Raw genomic sequence first — 13044 nt, 5'->3', positions numbered from 1 at the left:
TAGCCCTGACCTCAGGAAATTAATCAGCAAAACCTGCCACGGAAGCCGTGCGCCCACTCTTCGGCTGCATATAATAAAAAACAGCAGCTAGACATCATTTACATTTTTGGAGGGAAAAAGAAAACAAACTGTAAAGAATAGATTTGGTGCGAGCGCGAGCTGCGCATGTTTAATGCGCGGCTCACACAAATACGCTCTGCACATGCACATGAACGCACACACGGCTGCCTGAAGATAAAAAGAACTGTTTACAGCTCACTTACATATTTCATCACGTCTATTTACATCACTTTCGCTAATCTAAACACTTCAGCCACTGAAAGTTTAACATTTCAAAGTCTGTGAAGTCAGAGAGCTGCTCTCAAATTCTGAACTACTGACGGCTGTCTAAATACAGGCCCCCTGCCTGCGTCTATCACGCTCTTTAAAGTCCTGATAGATAGGCTACACATTAACGTATTTTTTCAAAGCAAACCTGAGTTGTAAGCTAAAGGCAAAACAGCCTGCAGTCTGACCAGTTCCATTTCAATTTTACATAATGCTTTACTGATTTTCCAGCCAATCGCAAGAAATTCGGCATGGATCTCAATTCAGATTCCAATTGGAAGTGAACATCTCTATGCCCTACTCACTCAATGACAAAACATGACCATCAATTATTAATTTATTTCCTTGAAGTGACCATTGCATGTTCCCTTCGCGAACGGACCTGTGGAAGGGCCCTTCGTGAAGGGATTCAGTTTGTTCACTTTCGTTTGGAATGCTCCTATGGCGTCCCCTTCCCGAAATTCCCTTCAAGGGTGCAAAAACGCAGTTCTCTCTTGCCTCCTCTGAGCCCATTGAGTTTTAACAGCCTAAAGTGGGGTGGGATTGGTGGGGGGGTAATAGAGAATAAATGGGAGAAAGTCACGTGAGAGGAGGCAATGCCTCCATCGCGTTATGATTGGATGATTGAATATGATTGGTTATGATTGGTTTGGGTGATAAATTCCACCTTTGGTTTTCTCTTCTTGTTGTTTTTCTGGGGGGTGGTGGTGGTGGATGTGTTAGTGAGCAATCAATCTGCTTGGTGAAATCAAAGTTACATCTTCATGTTTGTAACCAGTGTTTGCAGAGCTTTATGACTGATGATCCGGAAATAAGTTGGTAGGCCTATATAAGGTGTATCACGCTACGCTACATCAAACTCTACTGAACGAATTTCCCAAAAAACGAATTTCAGAAAAATATGTCACCTGACCAAGTAAGTAGCCTATCATATCTGCCGCTGTGGTTTGTATTTTGTTTTGACAAGGCTTGGTCACATTCCCTTTTTCACTCTTCACTGTTCAAGGTTACTTTTTGCTTTGACAATGTGATTCCTGTTGTTAACAAGAACTGTCAATGTTAAAGGGATACTTCAGGATTTAGCATTAAGCTTTGTATTAGTAGAAAACCTGTAGTATTTTCGAATTACCGTGCTTTCCATCCTCATATCCCCCTGAGACGAGAGATGTATGTATTTTTTGTCTGGAAAAAGTCCTCCGATGACGCAAAAATCGTCATTTTGCGTCATCGAAGGATTTTTTGGCCAGAGACTAAAGACTACAGCCAGTAGGAGGGGCTGTCCCGCATGTTTTCAACCCGCCCATAGGAGGTGGGATCTCACTCACAGAATGTACACATAGTGTCAGCCGTCTTTTTTTGGAAGCTAAGCTAGAAGGCTCTTGTTCTGTGGAGAAAGCTGAGTAGTAGGAGAAAGCTGAGGTAGGGGTTACCATACTCTTTTTCCCGGACATGTCCGGCCGTCGAGATCGTCCAAAATGTCCGGGATTCGGCTTTTGCTTTCTGCAGTCGCCATTCATTGTTTACATGCACACCTTTTGTTTCAATCTAACTGAATTCATTTCGATTGGTGAATCTGAATGTAGTGTTTACATGAACACTAAACAAGTGATCGGTTGATGTGCGTTTTAACATTGCTAAGAAAATTCCCGCTCCTCTGTGAGAGATAGCCTACGAGACCGGCTCATCAGTAATCACGCCACCGGCCTCGCGCCATTCTCCCGCGGCCCCCAGCCTCGTCCTGCTCGCCACAGTAACATTATGAATGGCGACTGTAGAATGCAAAAGCCGAATCCCGGACATTTTGGGCGATCTCGAAATCCCAGGCAAACTCGTCACGGAGACTCACTAGTAGCCTAGCCTTGTTGTTTTCAACTGCGCTCTCTTACCGGTAGGCGTGGCCTCCTAGGGCAGCGAAGCAAGTGCATTCTGGGAGTTGTTGTCTTTCATCCACATAAGCCAAAAATACATTTTCTGGCTTTTCTCAGTCTAGAAAGCTCCAAATTCAAAAATAATTTCACATTTCTTCTACATAAATGACCTATTTTAAATACACATTCATCTTTCCAGAGGTGAAGTATCCCTTTAAATTCTAGCTCGCTGAATAGTTAAAATTCTACTGACCACAAACTGTAGTAGCAAGCCTTGTTTTCTGTATTTACGGACATGACGTAACCACGCAAGAATGAATAGAGTGGTGCAGGGATGACGTCAGAACCCGGATGACTAATATGCCGATGGTTCCTTCGTGATTTTCCAATATACTGTAAAAAATTGTTTTCATGATTTGTTATCGTAACTTTTTTCTTTTGTCAAATCAACTTAGATAATGAATGTGGTTCAGATAACATAATATTTTGAGTTTCTATTTATTAAACCAATCTCCTTCATTGTATTAATGAACTCAAAATTTCAAGGCAACCAGGTAACTTACTTTTTTAAGTTAAACCAACAATAATTTTTTACAGTGTATGGGGTTTTATAATGGGTTTTTTTTCGGTTTGTGTAAAATAAAGCCTGTGGTAGACATAACTTGAATATTTGATGTTTAGTTCTAATTACTGACACCCATACCGAAAACGCGAATTTTAAAGCAGTTACAGTACGTTCATTTTTAAAAACATACACTCTAAAAAATTATTTGATCAATAAGTTATGACAACATAACATGTTACATTGCTGTTACATTGCTTTAACTCATCGAAATAAGTTAAGCAATTTTCAACTGTTTAGAAGTTATACAAGATTCAACTCATATTTTAAGTCAGTTTAATGTAATTTAAGTTTAAATGAAAAGTTAATTGCACTTAAAATGTGAGGCAGCAACTTTCTTTTTTTTTTTTTTTGACAGTGTATGTTTTTAATAAATTACTAGATAAGACAGCTTGGGGTGTGAGTGTGTGCACTGTACGTTGTAGAACAAACCCCCTATAGGAAAATGTTGAAGGAACCAACGGCGAATTAGACTTCCAGGTTCTGACGTCATATTCATATCATATTTCTCCGCGAAATATATATATAATAATCATAATTACAGTAATAGGCTTCATCCATTTAATATTGTTTAACACAAGTTATTAAATAGCTCAATAACAAAATTTCTGTATTTTTAGGCAAAACTTTCATAGTTTAGGCAAATTTGTATTTAGCTATGTTTTATTTAATTGTGGTCTGATAATTTTTTCCTTTCTGTAAACTTTTCTGGTTTCATTTTTTATTTTTTATTTTTTTGTCCCCAGTAATGATCTTACCAGTCTCACTAGAATGCAAAAATCAGGAAGAAACTTATGCATTAGCTTATAATAAAAGCAATCACAGCTGTTCATATATTAGAGAAAGAGAGCTGGAGAGATGTATAGGGCTGGGTTGTGAGTCAGCTGGATGGAATGGGGCTTGGTGCTTCTCAGGGAGGTAATCCAGCACGGCTTTACGTTCAAACTGAAACCGCAAAGCCATAACGATGCCCCTTTAGGTCACTTATTCCCTCTACAAAAACAACAGGCTTTTAATGGCTAATGAAGAACAGAGGTGTAGCTTCTCTGAACCTCTCGTGGTTACGTGAAACTGCTGTGTTTTTAGCTCAGATGGCTTTGGAGGTGATTGAGATAATTGAAAGCGCTCAGAGGCGCTTCTAATACTTTACGGGTAAAAGGCCGTGTTTAGACTTAGGAAGGATCATCTTTTGACAGACCTCTCAATGGTGACACACGCCGGATGGTATTTATGAAGGAAATGATTATGCGTTTATAGGAAATGTTACAGCTGCTGCTGATGATGATGTTCGCAATGAATATGCACAGGTTTAGTGTTCAAATCCTTGATGAATACGGGTCAGATGTTTGTTAATTCATTTATGCTGTGTAAAGTCCACACTCTCTTTAAGAACATGTTGGCCACTTTCCCGAAGAGGGTGTGAACCGAAGGCACTTGGTTTGACCCGTTTCAACAGTATCTGCATTTACTAAGACTTGGCTAAATAATTACAAACATACACCCTGTGGTCGAATTTATGAGTCCTATGCTCTTATCCTAAGCCCGTCCTATTGAGTTTCATACCCCTGAGATAAAGCCAACATTAGAACATCGATTAAGCATGAACAAAGTCATGGAGTGTTTTAATTCGATTATGTTACATAATATCTTTAGCCTCCTTTCCACAGAAGGACTTGTTCGAGCAGACATAAATTCCTGAGGAAAATTTAGTTATTTTTGTCCTCCAACCTCATTTTATGGAATCTGTATGTTTCTTTGTGCCAACATTTACGAAACACATCATACTTTTATAATAATGCCTTTCAAGTTGCACTTAACACATAGAAATAACTAATGAATGTAAAGCCTCATTCTGTTTTTGATGATCATTTTAATCACTCATTTATGTCAGTAAACTATTTTTTGTATGTGTATTTTTGTGTTTCTATAACTGAAAAACTTCTATAAAATCAGTTTTATTGGCATAATTGAATGAGTCAGATTCATGCAAGGAATTAAAAACAAGTGAAGGTGATTTAGAGTGTTATCCTCTTAATTTTTCATATATTAGACAAACAAGTTTTAAAAAAATGTAGTTTAAATAAATGTAGTGCATTTATATATTTGTCATGATGACCAAAGTGCATGTCTGAATCGTTTTCCTATTCGACAAGTCTGTTCTTCATTTTTGCTGCAGTATGTCAGCATCCCTTTCTCACTTTCTTACTCTATGTTTCATCCTCTATCTCCGCTGACCATGTAAAGAACAGAAAAAACATCAGATGGAGCATTTGACCTTTTAAAAAAATATCCGCAGGACTTCATGAAAACAAATTCTCTTCAGCTGAGGTCTCTTTCCCTCATGTCCAGCCTGAAAGAGTGCGAGAGAGGGAGGGATAACTAGAGCAAGTGAGAGAGGGAGCTCGAAGGATAGATGTGTAACACCCGTCAGTCGCTCTTCTGACCCCTGTATGGCCAGTGATAAATGTTTTTACCATGGCTGAGCAGAAGTGTCAGCACGGGTCAAGCTCTGTGTGAGCTGAGGGAATGTTCTGCGCCAGAGAACGAGTATGGCTGAATGCAAAACATTTCAATAAAGTCGTAAAATAACAGTGTTATCAGATCTTAGGCAAACTGGAGGGAAGGAACAAAGCTGCGCTTTGATAAATTAAACAGCTGATGCTTTCAACGAAACACTCCCAGTCTCCGATTTATGCAAATGATGTTCGTAAAAGTTTCATAAAACATCACATTTCAACAGCAAATACTTTTGGCCTACATGCGGCCACACAAATCATGTTTAAAGTCACCATGAAATCAAATTTTACTCTTCTCTTATCTTCTTCCTGCCCTAAATTTCTTTCTTGTTCGAGAAGCCGTTTCACTCGGATATACAGTACGTCGCAATAGGGAAGAAAAGGGGGTGTCCAAGTCCTGCTCCTGGAGAGCCGCTGTCCTGCAGAGTTTAGCTCCAAGCCTCCAACCCCAATTAAACACACCTGAACCAACTAATCAAGGTCTTTCTAGGCATACTAGAAACTTCCAGACAGGTGTGTTGAGGCAAGCTGGATCAAAATTTTACAGGACAGTGGCCCTCCAGGATCACAACTGCCACTTCATGCCGACATTAAACATAACAATCAAAATGTACATCTTAGATTTGTGTCAGAAAGCTTTTTTTAACTGAAATGTCATATAATTTTGCCCAAAACACAAGCGTATGAAGTTTGTGATTGACTTTAGAGGTCATAACTGTGACCCACACTCCAAATTAGTCTCTCCATTCATACTCTCGTCTGTACAGTTTCGAATCCAGGGTGAATAGCTGTCAGGGGCCAGAGTTAAGATTATGAATACTGTTAATTCTTCTTTCAAACACTCAGAAATACAGAAAAATAAACATGTTTCTGCATATGTCCGTGTTTAAAGGTCAGAAACATTTTACAACTTCTGTTCTGCCCACCCACAGAGCCTCAAGAGAATTTTGGTTTGTGATTGGCCTATTTTGAAACCGAGTCTCTATATAGGCTAGAGTATGCCTGAATCTGGGAATGGGTTGGTAAGACCTGGTGGGACCTTCCACTTTAGAATGCCAGGAGTGTGTGTATGTGTGTGTACACGCTTTACTTTAGACCATCAGGGAGCTGTTGATGAGCCTTTCAGCTGTGCTTGGGAAAACATAGCAAATCCACTGCTCTCACCCCAGAGTCCCACAATCCAGTGTGTTTTGCCAGAGTCAGAGTTTATAGGTACCGATCGGCTCGGTCTTTAATCTGCTGATGATTTAAGATCTGCCGACGGACGCTCCGCCACTCTGTGGGTTCACTGCACTCATGGCAGGGCGATATAAGCGGCGGCGAAAGTTAAACAAAGCGGGCAACAGTAACACGAACATCAGAGCAAAGGTTTAAAAATTTGTATAATTAAAATTAGTCCTACCTTTTAGGAACAGCTTGAGGACTTGATGTTTTCCAGATGTCACAACTTCAAAACGCTAGTATTTGCATCTTTAGCCAGGAGCGAAACACTTTAAACTTGACCTGGTTGACTGAGACATGTTTTGAGCAGTGTAAAAAATGATTTTACAGTATTTGGCCTTTGACCTTTTAAAGATGTGAGGTCCGGTTTAAAGCTGTCAGGGTCATTTTGGTAACAGTACTGAGCATTTGGTGCCTTGTAGCACTGTAAACACTGAGCGAGATCTGATGAGACCCAGGACTCTCTCAGCATGTTTGATTTAGCTATGAGGTTTGGCTGCTTCATTTCAGCAGATTTGTTTCTCTACTTAATATTATTTTTGTTCTGATATTATGACAGTGTAATTGCCTCTAAAAATCCCTGCTGTGGGTGAGACCAGGGATAGCAGTCCAATGTCTTTTTATAATAAACCTGAATGGTTTCAACATCTCTATGGCACACAGAAAACTGTTAACAGGTTGGTTAATGTTACTTTGTCCCGTGATCCACAGTTAATAGTAAGAACATCTGGGCTAAGATGCAATATTAGAACTTCATGTCCAATCAAAAACATTAAAGGGTTAGTTCACCCAAAAATGAAAATTCTTTCATCAATTAATAACCCTCGTGTAGTTCCAAACTCGTAAGACTTTCGTTTATCTTCTAAACACAAATTAAGATATTTTAATGAAATATGAGGCATTTCTGTCCCTCCATTGACAGTCCACACAACTACCACTTTGACGCTTTAAAAAGTTCATAAAGGGATCTTTAAACTAATCTATATGAATAGAGTGGTTTAATCTACCGTGAAGAGACACGATCACTTATGATAAACAGATTTAATTTAGGCTTTTATTCACATATACACACGTTCATCAGCTCACAGATCAGTTGTGGTAAACGGAAGCTCAAGCATGTTTGCTTGACGTGCGAGAACCAATAAGATTCATTCTCGTGTTACGCAGCACGTTTGAGCTTCAGCAAGAACCAATAAGATTCATTCTCGTGTTATGTAGCACGTTTGAGCTTCAGCAAGAACCAATAAGATTCATTCTCGTGTTATGTAGCACGTTTGAGCTTCAGCAAGAACCAATAAGATTCATTCTCGTGTTATGTAGCACGTTTGAGCTTCAGCAAGAACCAATAAGATTCATTCTCGTGTTATGTAGTACGTTTGAGCTTCAGCAAGAACCAATAAGATTCATTCTCGTGTTACGCAGCACGTTTGAGCTTCAGCAAGAACCAATAAGATTCATTCTCGTGTTACGCAAGTACGATTGAGCTTCTGCAAGAACCAATGTGGTTTGTTCTCGCACGTCAAGCAAGTATGGTTGAGATTCTGTTTATGTTCGCTGATCAATATTTATATGTGAATAAAAGCCTAAATTCAATATGTTCATCATATAAAGTGATCAAATCTCTTCAGAAAATGTTGACTAAACCGCTCAATTCATATGGATTAGTTTTACAATCTCTTTGTGAACTTTTTGAAGCAACAAAGTGGTAGTTGCGTGGATTGCTCATATTTCATTTAAAATATCTTCATTTGTGTTTCGAAGATGAACGAAAGTCTTAGGGGTATGGAACGACATGAGGGTGATTCATTCATAACAATTTCTTAATTTTGGGGTGAACTAACCCTTTAAGATTTCACTGTGGATGGAGTTGCCCAGGGTTGTGGTTCCCGTACAACGACGCAACTCGCTGCTTAACTCTGTAGTGCGATGCATCGTTGAAGTAATTAACTAGCTAGTCACGACTGTTTCCCGAAACCTTATTGTCGCAAATTTGTCTTTCAACCACGTTGGTAATGATGTCACACAGGAGGTGGAGTAATTACTTCTTTTAATGAATATGTTTGAGATCAAATTAATTCTAGATGTTTTGCTATAAATTACAGACATGTCATCTGAGGACTAATTATCATTTTCTCAGTTATTTTGCTTTATTTCCAGATTCAATCATAGGCTCATTCTTAAATAGAGCACGTACGCACATGCGGACTATTCAAAAACGTTTTTTTAATATTTTTGGACAAACTTAAAGATGTTAATGACATTTGTATATATTCGAAATAAAAGATATAGATTGTACTGAATGTATTTAGCTCAAGATAATGATTTATTAAGCCCACATGTCTTGTAAACTAGAAACTCTGCTTCTAACCACAGGTCGAGAGCTGTCGTTCCAAACACACAACTCTGGATTTGCAGTTTGGATGCAGTTTGGATTGCGAATGTTCGTTGGAACTATGGTTTCGGGAAACACAGACTCGTTGAACTATGCTGAAAACGAAGGAACTTGCGACCATAGACGGCTAATGATGCTTTCGGGAAACACAACCCAGTTCAACTTTGCAGAAATAGAACAAAGCGATCAACAAAAGGTTCAAAAGAAAGAAATAGCTAAGTTGTCTTTTTATCATGTCAGCCCTGGTTAGGACACGGTTTTAGAGAGGAGGTGCTAAATACATTTATTTCGGTTGGTTTGACGACTGGCCCCTCACTTGTTCTTTCAGGTGTTGTGTTGTAGGCTGGTGGGATTAACAGACATGTGAAATACATGTTTAAAGCTCACTGAATAGATTTGTCACAGATTTGTCAAAGTTCCGTTGCTCAGAGTAGCATGTCTGTGAGCTCACGAAATGTGAGAATTCTCCTATGTACTATTGAAAACTCTCTCTTCCTCTTTGCTTTTATTTAGCAAAATGACCTACAAGCACAAGGGACTTTTAAACTCTGAACATACGTTTTATTGAGACATTACAAACATCTCTCTCTCTCTCTCTCTCTCTCGTTTTCGCTTTTCCTTCCTCTTTTACTTTGTCACATTGGCAGGGTTTCAGAGTAACCTGAGATCCATCATTTTAAATTATGTTTTATTAAATTGGTGTTTGCATCAGTTGTACTGAGGCCCTTGTGAAATGACGAAAAATGCTTCTCTGGAGGGTGTCTGAAATGGGAAATTGCAAGATATCATGAGACCTCATTAGAAACCTACATGTGCATGTTGGTGAGGGGATTCAAAGCAAATAGGATTTAATTTACCAGGAAATCAGAAACCTTATGTTAAGGAAAATATCTCAGAGTCCTTAAAGGGCCTTCTATGCTATTTAAACAGTTAAGCAGTTCTAAAATACAGAAACATGCGTGCAGAAAAGATGCATGCATGCACTCAATGGCTAGTTTGGAAAGATAACAGTTAAGTAATTTATTCCAAATAAGGAAACTTCATCTACTTAAAGTTTTATATTGTTTTAGATAGACATGACCTGATTCACTAAGTTGATGTTTCTTTAACAGGTTTCAAGCAGCAACTATTAGGTGTGTAACAATGTTTTAATAGTCGCTTAGAAAAGAATAAGACAAATCCTAACAATCTCTCTCTGAATAAATGACAGGAGCGCTGAGTTCTCACGGCATACTCTCCCATTTCCCTTTTCAGTCCTTCGTTCTCTCTGTTTTCTTTAGTTCTGTTAAACGTGACAGTTTAAAGTAATAAATACGAAAAGGAAGAGGGATAATATAAAAAAAAAAGATATAGAAACAGAGCGAGAGTTTGAGATATATTTATATTACTTCTCTGGACTTGTTGGGTAAAATCCATTTATAATCCTAATAATTATCTAACTAATTGACTTGCATATGAATATATTTGGATGTGGTTATAAGTACGTTCTCCAGCTTTTTGTTGGTTGGATTTTTAGAGCTGGGATTCAAATCTGGCGTAAATCACTGCAGCACAAACCATCCACAAAAAAAAAAAAAAAAAAGTTCAATCATATTTCATTTAATCATCATAATTATTTATGAGGGTGGTATTTCATTCGTACATCAATTGTTTACAGATATAATTCTCATCATTTTATTCTCTGTCTCATAATGACTGATCTTTATTAATCCAAAAGTGGCTTGAAAGTCTGGCTCATAGATCCAATGATGCTAGGTAATGGTAGTCCTGGGTTTAAACCTTTAGCCAGTTAGATTTGTTACTACTAGCCTACACCACCCCAAAAAAGTGTAACACTCAGATCGTCAAAGGTCTGGTGGTATATGTTCCGTGTGTGTGTGTGTGTGTGTGTGTGTGTGTGTGTGTGTGTGTGTGGAGAGAGAGAGAGAGAGGATCTTGGCAAGCATGCAGAGAATAATAAATGATTATACTGCTGGCAGTAACAGTGCTTGTAAATCATGCTGTTTGGATGCTCTTATGCATCCAGTTACCAGATGAGAAACAGGGAGCTTGGTATGGTTTTCTTATGCATTAGCAAACAGTAAAACACTGAATGATAATCTACTGGTACTACTATATATATGCATAGTTTTTTTTTTTTTTTTTTTTTTGTAGCCATACAATAAGGTTAATTTAGTTAATTACATTAACATTAGTTAATGCATTTTGTATTATGAAATAACAATGACCAATATTTACAGCATATTAATCTATAGGTTTATCAATATCCTATTCTTCATCAGTAATTCATTCTGATTCATAAAACATGAAATATTAAAATGTATGTATATATTAACATTAACCAAGATGATTAAATGCTGTAAAAGTGTTGTTCATTGTTATGTCTTGTTAGCTTTAATATAAACATATGACCTATTTGTAAAGTGTAAATATTATTTTAAATAAATATTTTCTGGAGGACTAGCCTGGCTGATTCTCTTCCTAAAAGAAAACCTCATATTTTCCTTCTTTAAAGGAGAGCACAATGAAAATATCTGCGCATGTGTGCAAGTGTGCTGGCATGCTTTAATGTTTGATGAAGAGCATATAATATGTGTGTCGTTCCATGTGATGTAGTGCACTCGGTACATATGTATGTATGCGTGTATGTTCTGCTGGTGTTTGATGTAGAGTGTGTTCTACCTGTGGAGAGTGTGTGTAGTAATCAGTCCCATCTGTACAGACTCAGCCAGTAGCCAGATTGATGTCAGGGAGTGAACACACACACACACACACACACACACACACACACACACACACACACACACACACGCACAAACACACACAAAATATGAAACCTTTAATGGTGTACATGAGAGTACTTTCAGAGCATGTGTGTATGTATTTTCGTGTGTGTGTGTGTGCAGGTGCATTGGCTGCACAAGATCCATCAGCTGCGCCAGTGTAAACAGGTCCCATGTGCAGGAGATCGGTATCAGTTATCTGAGGAAAGTGGCATTTAACTTGAAACTCAGAAACACTGAGTAATGACACAGGAGTGGAATATGTATAAAATGAAAGAGAGAGAGGCACTGGGGTGTGGAGGAACTTGTTGACAATATGTGTAAAGCACCATCAGAGGTAGCTGTGATCCTTCATTTGAATTTATTACACCATAGGTTCTAGCTATTTCTACAAAAGCACCACCTGATAATAATAAAGTCTGTACTGTGATGTCTAAAATACCAGCGTAGCATAGTGGCCCCTAAAAGTGTGGACACTTAATCAAACTTAATGTCTGAATGTCATTGCATTAGATAACAAAATGTCAAACCTAGTTTAATCTAAATAATGCACGAGGTGTTCTCAGAACTATAACTTTGCTTTTTTGAGCCATTTTTGCAATTACTTTTAATCAGCTTGTCCTTGGGTCATTTTTAGTAAAGTCAGTTTCCATTGAGTGTCCATGCAGAGTGACCTCCAGGTGTTAGCTCATCACATAAAACATGTTTCACATTTGGCAAGTCTCATTTCACCATTTTGTTGTATATTTATTAGTGTGTTTAGTGCTCTACAAGTAATGTTGAATATGCACAGTCTATTGTATAGTACATCTCTCATGTAGTACAACTTTCCAAATAGGTTTTGTTTTAATGTTATAATGATTTAAACTTTTTTTGCAAAAGTGTGCTATATTTTTTCACAATAAAATTCATTATTTGTATTGAAATTTAGTTATCTTTAATGCAGTTACATCGATAAATTTAAGTGTGGCATAAAGTAAGTTTCCAAATAATTTTGTCTTCATTGTTTTATATTTTAAAGCCTAAAATCGTATTTTTCTTAAATGTTTTTCTTGAAAAGTTTGCTATATTTCTTTACAATAAATGGCAACTGGGTGCTATAATTTGTTACACTGCCGTTCAAAATAAGTACTGTATATGCTCACAAGGCTGCTTTTATTTGATCAAAAATACAGTAAAACAGTAATATTGTGAAATGTTATTACAGTTTAAATGAACTGTTTACTATTTTGATAGATTGTAAAATGTCATTTAATCCTGTAATTTTCAGCAGTAAGTGTCACATGATCCTTCAGAAATCATTCTGATATGCTGA

The sequence above is a fragment of the Leuciscus leuciscus genome, assembly GCF_965113295.1.
Source record: "Leuciscus leuciscus genome assembly, chromosome: 22".
Lineage (NCBI taxonomy): Eukaryota > Metazoa > Chordata > Actinopteri > Cypriniformes > Leuciscidae > Leuciscus > Leuciscus leuciscus.
This window is presented reverse-complemented; position numbering follows the sequence as displayed.